Raw genomic sequence first — 15,013 nt, forward strand, 5'->3', positions numbered from 1 at the left:
ATCCCTCAGCGTGCTATGCTCCTTCACCACCAAGTCCCCTTTGAGTCTAAGGACTGAGGGCTGTGAGCCTGGATGGCTCTGGTCAGCTGCACCCCAGGCGTTGGATCGGAGCCCCCCTGGGAGCCCAAAGACTAAGGAGTGCACTGGGGTAGTCCTCAACCATTTGCAGAGGAGGTGGCCAGATCCAGTGAACCAGGAAGTGGTTCCTGAAGGAGATATACAAACAGGTAGATTCTGCTTTGTCAGGCTAAGGGATGAGGGGCGGGAGAGGAAACCCCTCCAGATCCCCCATCCCTGCTTCAGTCTCCCTCCTGATCTCTTTCTCTTCTTCAGGTCTCCACATCCACCTTCCTCTCCCCCATCCTCTTCCACCTGGTCCTGCCCCTGGCTCCCTCCAAATCTCTGCATGCCCACCTGCCCCTCCCTGCCCAGAGCAACCCCACACACACACCACGGGCAGGCTGAGAGGGGTGGCCGGTGAGCTGTGTCCCTCGTCCTAGCTGCAGAGCTTGCAGCCCGGGGCATGCCCCACACGCTAGAGCAGAAGATCCTCATCCCGAGAGCCACCCCCCACCCCCCCCCCCGCCATATCTCCGGCCAGGCAGAAATGAACCCGGCTGGCCAGAGCTGGCGCTCACACCAGCCTTTCCTCCAGCGCCCCTGCCCCTTCCCTCCCTCCTCCCCTCTTCCTCCCAGAGGCATTCACTCACTCACTCAGCAAACACCAGGTATGACACCTAGTGCTGGAGTCCAGAGGTGGAAAGGATACAGCCCAGCCCTGGGCCTCAAAGGAGCGGGCGGACACAGTGACTGTTTCCCCACCGTGACGAAGGCCTGTACCAGAGTTATTAGCAGGGGTCCTGTGGGAGCCGAGGTAACGGGGCTGCTCTCTGGGAGTCAGGCAAAGGCGTCAAGGGGGGATTCCTATGCATTTCCAGGTTAACCTGGCCTGCCCTATCTCATCTGAAAATCCGTGTGACTTCCCGACCTCAATTACATGGGTGCTGAGTCCTGGAGGAGGAGCAGGGACTCGTGGTGAGGAGCCCACCCCCGACCCTGTCTCTGCCCTGCTCCCACAGCCCTGTCCCCAGCCAGCAGGGCTGACCCCCAGGAGGTCAGGGGCACAGATGCCCTCCCGGGCTCTCTGACTGGGGCAGAAAGGAGGCACAGGGTCCCTGGGGCCTGATCCTCTTTTCAGCTGGGAAGCCTCCACCCTTCCCCTCCCCTCTCAGAGCCAATTCTCTCCCCACCCAAGACCAGCACTAGGCTCCAGCTGGGCCTCCACCCCACACCCCTGCACCCCCCATCCAAGCACTGACTTGGCCCCCTGGGGTCCTCACCCTTCTCCACCGCCAGCTTCCCATCAGCAGGGTCTTGTGCCGGGTATCAGGGTGGGGTCAGGAGATGGAGGACAAGAAGGAGGAGAAAGTCCAGAGACCCACCAGGCATCAACTCCTGCCCCTTCCTTACCCCCCAGTCAGTGGTTTCTCTTGCTCCACTGTTGATGCCAGGGAGGAAGTGCAGGTGAGGACAGGAGCCCAGGGCATGGAGGGGCAGGGGACACCTCAGAGATTGGGAGGGGCCCCCGGCAGGCAGAGGAGGCTCGAAAGGCTCTGATGGGGACATGAACTCAGAGTCCTTGTTTGCGTTGTGCTTTGTTCTTCTGCTGGGGGCCCAGGTGGGAGCCAGGAGAGGAGATTTCCTCTCTTGCCCAGGCCCCGCAGAGGACCCGCCTGCTCCTTGCCAGCAGGAAGGCAGTCTTATGCAAGGTATGGACCTTTTTATGTCACAGATGAGGGCAACTAAGACCAAGAGAGATTGCCCAAGGTCTTTAACAAGGTCACACAACAGGAAAGTGGTCCTGGCATAAAGCATCTGACACAGATCAAGTTCCTCAGGATGGTCCAGTTGATGGCGGACCCCTGTGGCTGGGTGGTGGGCTGTGGAGTGGGCACTGCTATCCATTACGGATGCCATCTCTGTCCTTCCCCACCAGGATAAAGATGGCCCCCACCCAGGTATTGCAAAGGAGGAACCGGCTTTACCCGTCTGCCAGGCTCAGAGAGTACAAGGCCGGTTCATGATGGTACCAGCTCCAGCAAGACTTTTCCTCCCCTCGCCAGCCCTCCCTCCCCGCCTCCCTCCTGTCCTCCCACACCCGGGGTGAGTGCGGGGGGGTCAGAAACTGGCTAGCCAGCTGGAAAGTGGCTGAAGGAGGAGAGAAGCACTAGGAGAAGAACAAATCCCCCCTTCCCACTGCACATTCCAGACCTGAGCTGGGCAAGGGGGAAAGTGCTGTTAAATCAGTTTCAGAGTTTTAATTCATGTCTCCTCTATGGCCTAAGAGCAAGCAGAAAAGACACAGGACCAGCCCGAGTTTTCATCTGAGCAAGAGAAGACTTCCTTAATGATACATTTTAAAGAGGCCGTGAGATCCCAAAATAAAATTATTTTCAATAGCCACAAGCCCTGCTGATTCAACATATACATGTAAAGAACCAAGACTGACGCCTGTCCTGATGAATGTGAGCTAAAATGATGATCATCCATAGGTCCTCTCAGTCCATCTGACTTGATGGGGCCGGGTGCTAGTCATATGGCCGCAGTAGCACACGCGTTCTTGGGCTGCCTTTCTGTTTATCTGCTCTGGGTACCTCCCAAGGCAGCCCTGCCACTAGCCCATTCAGTGCCACTAGCCAGGCAGGTCTCTGCCCTATCTGGGCCCCAGTTTCTCTATCTGTAGCAGGATGAGGCAGATGAGATCATTTCTAGAGGCTTGGCCCACTTTAACTTGTTTAAGTGATAGCAGGGGCCCCCTTGTCTATGCTCCTCAGAAGTCCTGGGTCTAGATGGGCACAGGACTCTAGTGAGGAAAAAGGTAAAATTCAGGAAATTTCACATAAAATGGATTGCCTACTTCTCCTGAGCCGTTGAGCCAGTATGTCCACATGGCAACGGTCAACTGCAGTGCGTAGGAGCAGTACCCATCACCCAGCAAAAAGGGTCTCCGTTTGGCCACAGTCCCCGCCATTCCCCATCGCCCCCATCCCTAATGCCAGCTGCCATTTATCACCAGACATGCTGTTGTTTTAATAGAATACTATTTCTTTGTCAATGTGTCGCTGTCAAAACTGGAAAATTGAACTGGAGGGAACATATGTTTTAAGAAGAAAATAGCAAAGGGAGACCGTTTCCCTGGAAAGATATTTAACCATCAAACACATGCTTCTGTGCTCTCATTTGACTTCCTGGCCCAAGGCTTCTAGCGGTTGAGTTTGTGTTCTCAGGCCACCCAGAGGACTCCCTGGAGCTGTCCCCGCCCGGCTGCCGCCCCAACAGGATTAAGGGCTCAGCACAAGTCCCCAGGCCCTGGATGCTTCTCTGGGGCTCTCCCTCTCCTTTCTTCACCCACACTAAGACATCCTCTCTAGACCCAGAACCTCACGTGGCAGCAGGGGAGGCCTGCGTCTCCCCCAAAAGAGGAAGCCTTGCGAGGTGCAGAAGCCGGCTTGGTGCCAGGCTGGCCAGGGAGCCGTGGAGGTCCACAGGGCCTTCCTGGGCCAGGGCCTTTCTCTGGTCCCTCAGTCTCCATCCTCTGCAGATCCCCACTTGGAGAACCAGCTCATGGTGGAATAAATTCACCGCCCTCAGGCCCTCTCCTTCCTTCCCTCTGCTGGAGTTGCCATGACAACCAGAGTCACCCCGATGCCAAAAACACCGCAAAAACAACAACAAAAGCTCCACCCTCAGCTAGAAGGAAAGAGGGCAAGGGCCAGGTGTTGGGGCAACGGCAAGGGAGACATGTGGTCCGGTGTTCTACCCTCTCCACAGCCCCCCGCAAGAAGCACATGTGGGAATCGGGGGATCCGCAACCAGCCGGAGGCAGAGTGGGTGGGGCGGTATTTTCCTCCATTTCCCGTATCCTCCCCGGCAACTTACATCTGTCCCAGCAGCTCCTCCACAGTATCAACCTAGTCCGCCTCCATTCTGGGGCAGCAGGCCAAGGACAGAGCGGGTGGTGCAGGGCCCGGAGGACCAGCTGTAGGTTCAGAAGAGCCCAGGCTCCCTGTCTCTGCCTGGCTTCCGCTGTGTGACCTCAAACAAAAGCATTTTCCTCTCTTGTGCCCTGAATCCTCGGGCTCCGTCCCCTACATTCCCACCCCGGTCATTAAAAGCCGAGCTCAGGAAGGAGGGAGGTCTCATTCACACTGAGGAATGTGTGACTGGTAAGGCTTCAAGCGGCTCTTCCCAGGGAGCCAAGCATTTTATTTTATTATTTATTTATTTATTTATTTATTTTTGGGGTGGCTGCGTTTGGTCTTCGTTGCTGCGCTCAGGCTTTTCTCTAGTTGCGGCGAGTGGGGGCTCCTCTTCGTTGCGGTGCGCGGGCTTCTCATTGCGGTGGCTTCTCTTGTTGTGGAGCACGGGCTCTAGGTGCGCAGGCTTCAGTAGTTGTGGCTCACCGGGCTCAGTAGTTGTGGCGCGCAGGCTCAGTAGTGGTGGCGCACGGGCTTAGTTGCTCCGCGGCATGTGGGATCTTCCCGGACCAGGGCTCGAACCCGTGTCCCCTGCATTGGCAGGCGAGGCGGATTCTTAAACACTGCGCCTCCAGGGAAGCCCGAGTCAAGCATTTTAGCATGGCCTTACCCTGAGGAGTGGACCCCTGAGAGTGGCGTTTCAGTTCTCAAAGGACCAAGCTGGGCGTTGGGGAGCACTGTCTACTCCTCTAAGCTCGCACAAGATGAGGGAGGGAGTGGTGCTGACTCCTTGCCCAATGCTGGGCACCACCCACATGCTCCCTCCAAGGGAGACTCGGGGCAGCCAGGGTTGTGTTAACCCATCAGTGTTCTCCCAGATGCCAGAATGGTCGCCATTGGAGCTTAGGGCACCCCCTTAGGGTGGACCAGGTTGTGATAAGCAGTGCTCAGCTGCATAAGGGCCCTGAATATCTGTGGAGGGAGGAGATCCTGGGGTAGGAAGGTTGGGACCCGATGGGTGGTGGGAGAAGGGCAGAGGCCAGCAGTGTGTCCTTTAGCAAACCGTTTCCCCTCTCTCAGCTCCACCTCCTGGCTCTGAACAAGGCAGGTACTACACAGAACGATCGTGATCACGGAGAGCATAGCTTGTGTGATGTTCCAGCAGCCTGGGAGCTTGATGGGGGTGGGACATCCCCCCTTCACCTCTGACCCCTAGGCCCTCAATTTGGGAGTGTGGAAGGAAGGGAGGGCTAGGAGGAGGGTAAGCGTGGAGGAGGTGAGCAGAGGTAAGCACAGTCCTAAGTCTCCAAGGTTGCCCAGGGCCCCAGCTGCCTGGGGCAGACAAAAGAGCTGCCCTGCCTGGGGATGTGGTACCTACTGCTGGCAGTGCCAGGGCAGAAGGAATTCACTGCGCCCTGGTGACGGAAACCAGAGGCCCTTCCTCACTCTGTGCCTCACTTTTCTCATCTATAGAATGTATGTGAAAATAATACTAGCTCATTGGATTGCTGTAAGGACTAAACCAGTTAACGTGTGTAGAGTGCCTGGAACCGTCCCTGGTGCACATACACCATACCAAAGTGCTGCCATTCTCGCCGAGCTCAGGACAGTTTGCCAAGTGGAATTGTGGCAGGGGAGCTGGAGAGTGGGCTGCCCTCTTCTCTACAGACAACCACAGCCGCCTTGCTGGGCTCCCTGCCTCCTGGCTGACCCCTTCCCCTCTGCCCTCTGTCCTCCACCCTTTGCACTGTGGGATGGCGAAGGCTGGGCCCCACCTACTTCTCTGACTCCTGCAACTACATGCACATACATACACACACACGCACACTCTTCCCATGGGCTCCCCCATGCACCAGGCTGCGTATGATATATAGCTGTAAATTAATTATAACATTGATTTATTAACATAACCAATTCAGCACCTGCTTTATGCCAGGCACTGGCTGGGCTCTGGAGACAGGGTGGATAGGTTTGCTCCCTATCAAAGCTGGGTCAGCCATGACCCAGCTTTCACAGAGCTTACAGCCTGATGGGAAGACAGGGCAGGTGAACAGGTAAGGAATTTGCAAGATAAAGAGCATAGAGTAGGGGCACCTAATCAGTCTTCGTGAGGTGGGGTGCGGTTCAGAGTCATGGAAGACTTCCTGGAAGCAATGACATTTTAAGCCGAAGCCTGACAGGTAAGAGAGATCAGGCAAAGGGAAGAGGCAGCGAGAAGGAACAGAGGGAAGAGACAGGCCTAACTCCAAGACCTGGGGGGAAAAAGAACAGTGTGCAGTACTTGGAGTATAGAGTACTCAGGGTAAGAAGCAAGGGATGGGGCTGAAGAGGTTAGTAGGGGCAGTCAGCAAGACTCATGGGCCAAGTGACAGTGTTAGTCTTTATCTCAAGGGCAATGAGAAACCACTGGACATGATCAGCTTGAGAGAGGACTTTCTGGGCCAGACTAGGAAAAGCAGAGCAGTTAGGGGCTGTTGCAGTCCAGGTGAGAAATGATGCTGGACTAGACTGGTCAAGGTGGTGATGGAGACACGTGGGTGGACTCAAGAGGCGAGTGGGAAGTGGTATTCCCAATGCATGATGGTTGTCTTGTAGGCATACAGGAAGGCCTATTCCCTGACCACAGAGGGAAGGGTATGGGTATTCACTATTGAAGGACCAAAGACGAAGAGCAGGTTTGAGGGAGTGGTGATGAGTTCAGCTTGAGGTACACTGAATTCGAGGGGTCTGTGGCCCACACAAGTGGACGTGTCCCGAACACAGCTGAACGTATGGCCTGGCCTCACGGGAGAGAGCTGGGCTGGAGAGTAGAATCAGGATCATCAGCATATAGATGTCCCAGGAGGTCAATGCAGCCCTGTCTTGATGCCTTCAAAAGTAATCCCTGGGGGACTTCCCTGGTGGTGCAGTGGTTAAAAATCTGCCTGCCAATGCAGGGGACACGAGTTCGAGACCTGGTCCAGGAAGATTCCACATGCTGCGGAGCAACTAAGCCCGTGTGCCACAACTACTGAGCTTGCACTCTAGAGTCTGCGAGCCACAACTACTGAAGCCTGCGCTCCTAGAGCCTGTTCTCTGCAACAAGAGAAGCCACTGCAATGAGAAGCCTGCGCACCCCAATGAAGAGTAGCCCTTGCTCACCACAGCTAGAGAAAGCCCGCACGCAGCAACGAAGACCCAATGTGGCCAAAAATTAATTAATTAATTAATTAATTATTTAAAAAAAGTAAGCCCTGGGGATTGACCACACCCACTATATTCCCTTCCCCCACCCCTGCAAAGCCCCACTAAAATGACAGAAAAAGACAAAGGCAACCAGAGACGAGACAATAGGACTCAACAAAATGTTGGAAAAGGGAAAGTGAATGGCAGAGCAGTAACTGCCTTGACAGAGTTGAGAAAGTGGAAACATAAATGCCAGTGGAGAGAGAAGGCAGCAAGAAGCAAGGCGTATTCTACCTCGATGCCTGGAAAGGCTCAGGATGGAGAGCAGCCAGATTCCTCTGAAAGCAAAAATGAGGCTGAAAGAGGAACAATGAAAGTCTCTTTAAGAAAGGAGTTAGACCCACCCTCTCCCCCTGCCCATTCTCCCTGCAAATTCTCTCCCCACCTAGCTGAGGATGGAGAGAGGATTTCTTAGTGACACTGGGACTGCGTAGCGGGAGTGGGCCTGAGGCGTCATACTGAAAATGGGGGATTACGTACAGGATGGTGGACCTCTAGTCCCAACTGCTACTCCACTTGAAAAGGCTAAAGACTCCCAGTAGGATAGTAGAGAAACCCTCTCTGGAGAAACCAGTCAGCTCAAGAGGAAAGACCTAGAGATAGTAGCATATGAGCTCACCACCTGATCCCCTCCAGGGAAGCCCCTCTGAAGACAAGCCCTGTTCACACAGAGTTTGCCATCAGATTGTGGGTGCCTCTGTCTTAAATGAACTCCTGCCAAGGATCCCCAGACGCACTAGAAATGCCTCCAACGTGAAAGGCACTAGACAAGGAGGGGGAAGCAAGAAAGGAATCAGGCAGATAAAGAAAGAAACTTAGAGAAAACAGAGACAAGTAGGAAGTAAAAAACTAAAAGTATAGCTAATATCCTCTGAAAAGTAATAGAATATATTGCATCCATGGGGGAAAAAAAGAACAGAATGGTATCCTTAAAAGGTACATTAAAAGAATAAGCAAAAGCTCATGGAAAGTAAAAAAAATATTATAGCTGAAATCAGTGGAAGAACTAAAAAGTTGTTTGAAAACATCTTTTCAAAAAATAGAGCAAACTGACAAGTTAGAAAGTAAAAGATAAAAGATAAGAAATTGGAAGTTCAAATCATTTTAGTGATAGGAGTTCTAGAAAGTACAAACAGAAAGGGTAAAGGGGCAGAAAGTTTTCAGAGATGATACAAGAAGCTTTTCTAGAACTGAAGGACATAAGTCTCTACATTGAAAACAGGCATGAGTACACAGGAGCAATGAATCGTAAAAGATCTATACCAAGTCACAGAGCATCAGAGACAGAGAAAAAAATCCTGAAAAATTTAGGGAAAAGGAGAAAGACAGGTCACGTACAAAGGACAAAGACTTAGAATGACATCTAGCTGTGTCTTAAAAACTTAGAGGAAAATTTATTTGCAACCTAGAATTCCATATCTAGCCAAACTATCCATCACGTAAGTAAAATAAAGAGTAAATAAAAGGTAAAAATAAATACTTATTCAGACATTTAAGGATTCACACAATTTATCTCCTGTGTACATTTCTTAGGAAGTTACTGGAGAACGTGTTACACCAAAACAAGGAAGTTAGCCAAGAAATAGGAAGGCATTGGATCCAGGACATAGTGGGATCAACTCATGAGAGAGAGAGAGGGAGAGAGAGAGAGAGAGAGAGAGAGAGAGAGAGAGGGAAGTGAATCCTCAGGAAGATAAGGAAGGACAGCTCTAGAATGACCGTCCTTAGCTGGGGAAGAGACGTGGAGAGAGCCCCCTCCAAGTGGGAATGGGAGGTTCTAAGGGGCATATCTTCAAAAAAAGAAAAAAAAAAATCACACTTATAGATTACCTATGGAGGTTGACAGAATTGAGAGCAGTTTTATGTTTTGTTGGAGATTTGGGGAAGAATTCACGTAGGTACGTGAAAACTAAGTAAGCAACAAACAAACAAAAAATTAATAATTTCAGGAAAAAACAAGTCCTGTGGATTCCACTTCTGAAACCTCTCTCAGGTGTTTCCCCTCCACTCCTCCTGGATTCCAGGAGGCCAACAGCCACACACATTCTTCTCGGGAGATCTGAACAAGCCCATAAAATAGATATAAACAAAATCTGACATTTAGGTGTCCCCCAACAAAAAGGCAGGCTTGTCATCTGACCACCTCCAGAGGAGCCCATCAGTACCTAGCCTTGCCAGGCACGCAGGGCTTCTAATCAGCATCTGGGGACCTCTCTTAGTAAGAACAGGCAGCCAAGAGTCACCAGAATTTTAGAAAATCCTCTGACGTTAAAGACCAAGGTCCAAAGAAAGAAAATACAAGGTCCAAACTGCAAAGAAAGAAAGAGAGAAAGCGATAAAGAGAGAAAGAAAGGTGGAGGGAAGGAGGGGGAGAGGGAGGAAGGAAGGAAAGAAGGAGGGAAGGAAGGAAGGAAGAAGGAAGAAAGAAGAAAGAAAGAAAAGAGAGAGAGAAAATGAAAGAAAGAAAGAAAGAAGAAGGAAAGAAAGAAAGAGGGAGAGTCAGGGAGAGAGGGAAGGAGGGAGGACGGAAGGAAGGAAGGAAGGGAGAAAGATAGAGAAAATAGAGACTATGCAGGGAACAGAAGAAAACTTCAACAACACTAACAATAACATTCTTAATGAGAAAAAAAAATCACATCCAGAGACAGGGGATTTTTGAAAAAGGAACAGAGAACAAAAATGAGTTCTCAGAAATTAAAATAAAAAGAGTATTAAATTTAAAAATCAATAGAAGGATAGAAGATGAAATACAAAGAATCCATCAGGAAAAAATTTTAAAAATTTAAAAGGAATATAGGGGAAAATATTACAATAGAATTAGAGCTCCATTTTAGGAAGTCCAACATTTGGCTAAGGGAATTTGAGATAGTGAGGACAGAGAAAATGGAGAAGAAGAAATTACCAAAGAAATTACACACAAAAACTCACCAGAGTTGAGGGACATGAATTTCCAGAACAAAAGGGTCCCACCCAGTTCCCAGCATAATGGATGCAAAAAGAGTCATGAACAAGAATCAGAGTGGTTATGAAGAGACCTTAGGAGCTTCCAAGTGACAGAGCAGGTCACAGGAGACCAGGAATGGCAGGCATTGGGTTACTAGCAGGTCTGGAGTTTAGAGGTTAATTTGCAATGCTTTACAAGGGAAAGTATTTCCAACCTAGAAATCCATGCTCTGGGAAACCATCAACCAAGTGTGAGGATAGAATAGAGACATTTTCAGACATAAAAGGATGGAGAATATTACCTCCCATGTCCCCTTTCTCAGGAAGCTATTGGAAAATATATGCCACCAAAACAGGGGAACAAACCCAGGAAGAGAAAGAAAGAGATTCCAGAAGTGAGGACGTGAACACAGACGTGCAGTGAAGGTATATCTCGACATGAAGATGAAGATCAAGTGTCCTAAGAGGACAGTTGAGTCCCAGGCTCAGCAAGCAACAAGTCTAGCTTAAAACAAGAAAATAGAGGGAAAAATAAAATCGATGTGTTTGATTGAGAGGAACTACTATTGATAGGCGAGTGGCAGGGACATTGGAAAAGTTATCAATAGATACTACACATCAGACAAATAAAAAAGACGGTTATTAGTTCTAGAAAAAAAGGCTTGTATAAAAAAGAATGCAGTTATAATGTACAACTGGGCTCAGCAGTGCTTTTGTTCAATAAAAAATTGGAAAATACTCATGTTAGGAGGATGGAGGGAAAGGAAGCAGGAGGGAAATGGGAGATTTAAGTCTTTATTTACCATGGCAGGAATTCAAAAGTGAATGCCCAAAACTGATAAAAAAACAAAACAAAACTGTGTATGCCTATATTTAGAAAAATGGAACTAAATACTAGACGAAACACCCAAAAGAATTAAGGGTGATTAGAGCCTAGAGGCGATACTGAACTTGGAGAAAGTTGGACCAGAGATTGCTGCTTTTCATTCTAAACCTTCTAGTATAATTTAACTTTAGTTATATGCTGGCACTACTTTGAGTTCCCCAAGCACAGTTTTCTTAATTCAGTCCTTGTATTTCCATAATCCAGGCTGACACATAGTAGGTCCTCAAATGTGTGCTTATGGAATGAATAGAGGGAGAGATTCAAGAAACAGAATTTTGAGCAGGGCTTCCTGGGAGCGGCATGAGAGATGAACTGGGGTTGGAAATCTGCACAGGAGTTAAATAAGCAGAGAGAAGGACCCCAGTTATCTGGAGTGGAAACAGTGGAGCAGAGAGTCCTCAAAGGTTGAACAAGTTAATTTATTGTATTGCTCAATTATTCTAGGAGTTTCTGCGTTCTGAAAGAAAACCCACAGAGAAGAGGGTGGAAAAGCAGAATTTCAGTGCCCTTGGAGGATGGGGCACTGTTGGCCTCTCTGCACAGAACTCTTCAACAACTGCCATTAAGGGATCACATAGCATCCCCTCCCTTCCCCTCTGCAAACCTCAGACGCGCCTGCATTTGTTACTTCTTTCAGAGCAGGGTACTCAACTCTCTGCACAGCAGAACTACCTGCAGAGCTTTCCCCAGATGGTACCTCTGTCTGGAAGCCCATCCCAGGGCGTCTGACTCTACTGGTCTGGGAAGGGACCTGAGCTTCAGGGCTGGGACTAGGGTGAGGCCAGGGAGGCACTCACTCTCAGGGTTCTGCAGGGGGCAGAGCCTGTCTCTATTTAAAAGTGTGATATTTTGTTCATTGTAGATTTTTAAATTAATTTTAACGTTTTAAAATGTTATTTATCTTGGCTACTGAGTTTGGGGGTGCCTCTTAAATTTTGCATCCCAGGTGAGTGCTTCACTCTCCTCGCCCTAGTTCTGGTCCTGGTGAGTATCAGCATTTTTGCTTAACACCTTGCCAGGGACTGAACCGTAGGGCGTAATCATTGCTCCGAAGGTCCTGGGATGGGGAGTGGGGCTTCCCACAGCACTAGATACACCGCTCAGCGGAAGGTGGGCTGCTGGTCTGGGCAGTCCTGGGCTTCTGGAGAGCTTCTAGAGAAGAACCAGCAGCATCCTGACTTGGGCGGCTCCCTCTGTTTCCTGGGGGTAGCCTCAGGATGAGTGGAATGACTCTGTTGTCCCTGCTCCGTGCTGGGAAACATCTATGGAGGGAATAACGACATCTGTGCAAACTTCTCTTTCTGGAAAACCATCCAAACAGTCTCCTGACCCAGAACCCTTCAGTTTTCTGAGGGAGTAAATTAAATGCCTGCTTGTTTCTTGAATAGCTAATGTTCGTTATGGTTCCTACTGGTTTTAAGGATGTTTGTGATCCAGTGGAGCTGAATGTTGCTTGAAAGCTAATCATCACTCACCACGTGCCAGATGCCGTGTTGGGGCTTTGGGAGGATTATCTCAGTGCATTCTCATGCCACATAAGCAGTAGATACCATTGGCATCCCCACTTGACTGGTGAGGAAACTGATGCCCAGAGAGGTCAGGTAACTTGCCGGAGGTCACACAGCCAGCAGAAGGTGGAACTGGAATTGGCACTCCGTCATCCTGACCCCCGTGCTCAGAAGCACCCCCATCATTCTGACTCTACTGGCAGAAACGTCTAGAGTGTGGACTGGAGTTGGGAGGCCAGGGTCTCTGGACTGAGTCACAGCAGGAGCCTGGGCAAACATGCCCTCCTGTGTGTGTATCTGAGCCTCAGTTTCCTCATTTGAACAGAGGGGTTGGGCAGCAGCCCTGGCCGTTATGGCCGCGGCACACAGGGATCCTGTGACTAGACCATCTGGGCCCATGTTCCCAGCAGTCACATGTCCTGCCAGTGTTTGTTCTGAAAATACTATGAAGGAGAGGGACCCCAAGTCAGCAGGTCAGCAGGTTTGGCCCCAAATTCTGAAGGAAAGGACAGTGGTGATGTTCTGGGCCAGGGTCTTGGAAACCACCCTGATCACCTTCTCTAGGACCTCCTGGTCAAAGGATTTGAGAAAGGCCTGGGACCTGTGACCCTTTGCTGGGACCTGGGACCCTTTGCTGCAGTGCTTGCACCTGGACACACCTCTCCTAGAGCAACAAAACACAAAGAAACTGTATGGGACTAAAAATAACTGCGTGCATGCGCAGCTGGGGCAAATTCTGGACCCAAAAGATACAAAGAGACCAAAAAGCCCAACTGCCGCTCTTGAAGAGCCTGGAGCAAAAGCAGGGCACTGCGCATGCCCCTTGCACACAACACCACCAAAGGGGTGGGCAGACCACCTAAGCCACCCGTCTGGCCCAACCCCTGGACACACCCCTACCCTCACCCCATATAAGAAACAAGATTGCCCCCCCTCAGCGGGCAAGCAAGAGAACCTGTTGTTTGTTCTGGCTGCCCCCTGCTGCAGCAGGGGCCCCAATAAAGCCTTGCCTGAATTTCTTGTCTGGCCTCTTGTCAATTTCTATTGATTGGGGAAAGCCAAGAACCCTGGTTGGTAACAGATTCAGCAGGTACCCCAAGCCCCAGGGTATGCCCTCCCCTTACCCAAGGATCTCCTAGCTCAGCAGGTGAAAAGGGGGTAAAGGCAGAGCGCAGGCTGGAGGTAGGAAGGGAGAAGCAGATCTTGGGAAGTGGACTGGGGTGGAGTCAGAAAGGCCTGGGGTGACAGGTCAGGAGGGGAAGGAGGTCTACGAATCCCCAGTGTCCAGAAGAGAGGAGCCCTCAGGGAATACTGGCTATGTGCCTTGTTCTGAGGCAGGAAGGGAAAGAAGAGAGGAAAGGACCATCTGAGGTCCCCACCAGGCTGTGACAAGTGGTGGCAGAAGGGAGGGGTTCAGGAAGCTAAGGTGCAGCAAAGCCTCTTGAAGCAGGGCGCATCCAGGAGCTCAGGTCCACCGGTGATCAAGCACAAGGAGCTCTGGGGTGCTGGGAGCTGAGCAGGGGGCCAAAAAGAAGGAGCAGCCGCTCCCCGGGAGGTGGAGTGGGTGCCAAGTCCTCCAGAGCCCGACGGAGCCCTAGAAACTGTGAGCTCCTGGGAAGCCACAGGTGGGGCTGGGCCTCTAGAGAAGTCAGTGTCTGGTGGCCGGTGGCTCTTGCTAGGATGCTTCTTGCCTCCTTGCGGCCAGGTGTGAGGTCAGTAACAGGCCAGGGCCCTACCCATGACCCACTGCCTCGGCTGTGTGGTCTCTACGTCTGTCCTGCCTTTCCCTGAATAAGTGTGTGTGTGTGTGTGTGTGTGTGTGCGCGCGCGCGCGCGGGGTCGGGGGGGATAAGCAGCGGATGGCGGGAGTGACTTCAGGTGGCCTCTAATGGGAGGGTGAACCTGCTAACGAATGGCTGCTGGGGTGTCACTGTGATGCTCCGTCCCTCCCTCCACAGGGACACAGGGTGGCCACCACGTTCCAGGCTGGACTGGAAATCAAGAGGCCAGCCCTCTGTCACCAACTCTTCATTGCCTTGCTTGTGGTCACCAAACAAGGGGCCTGCAGTCAGTTGTCTCAAAGGGTCTTGGTCCATTAAAAGTCCTGACTCTGAGATTGGAACGGTCCTCTCTGTGATGAGATCAAGGGGGTTTATCGGGACCACGGCTCCCTGCCTCTAACGCTGGGGGCTCCCGTGACCCCCTCCTACTCTTTACAGTGGGATAGCCCCCTCCCCTTGGTCACCCTTGATTCTCCCATAACATCTCGGGATACCAGTCACGTGAGAGATTCGGGAGAGAAGTGACTGTCCCTATGAAATGGACACACTGACCAGGCCAGGAACACACTGACCAGGCCCAACTCCCTCCAATCTGTAACCTCTGGGCCACGGTAACATCCCAGCAACCCACCCGCCTCCCTTCTCCCTCCTTCCTGGCCCCCTCCTTTCAGAACATCTTGGTCCCCAGTTACT

Source organism: Balaenoptera acutorostrata, chromosome 7 (genome assembly GCF_949987535.1).
Source record: "Balaenoptera acutorostrata chromosome 7, mBalAcu1.1, whole genome shotgun sequence".
NCBI classification, from domain to species: Eukaryota; Metazoa; Chordata; class Mammalia; order Artiodactyla; family Balaenopteridae; genus Balaenoptera; species Balaenoptera acutorostrata.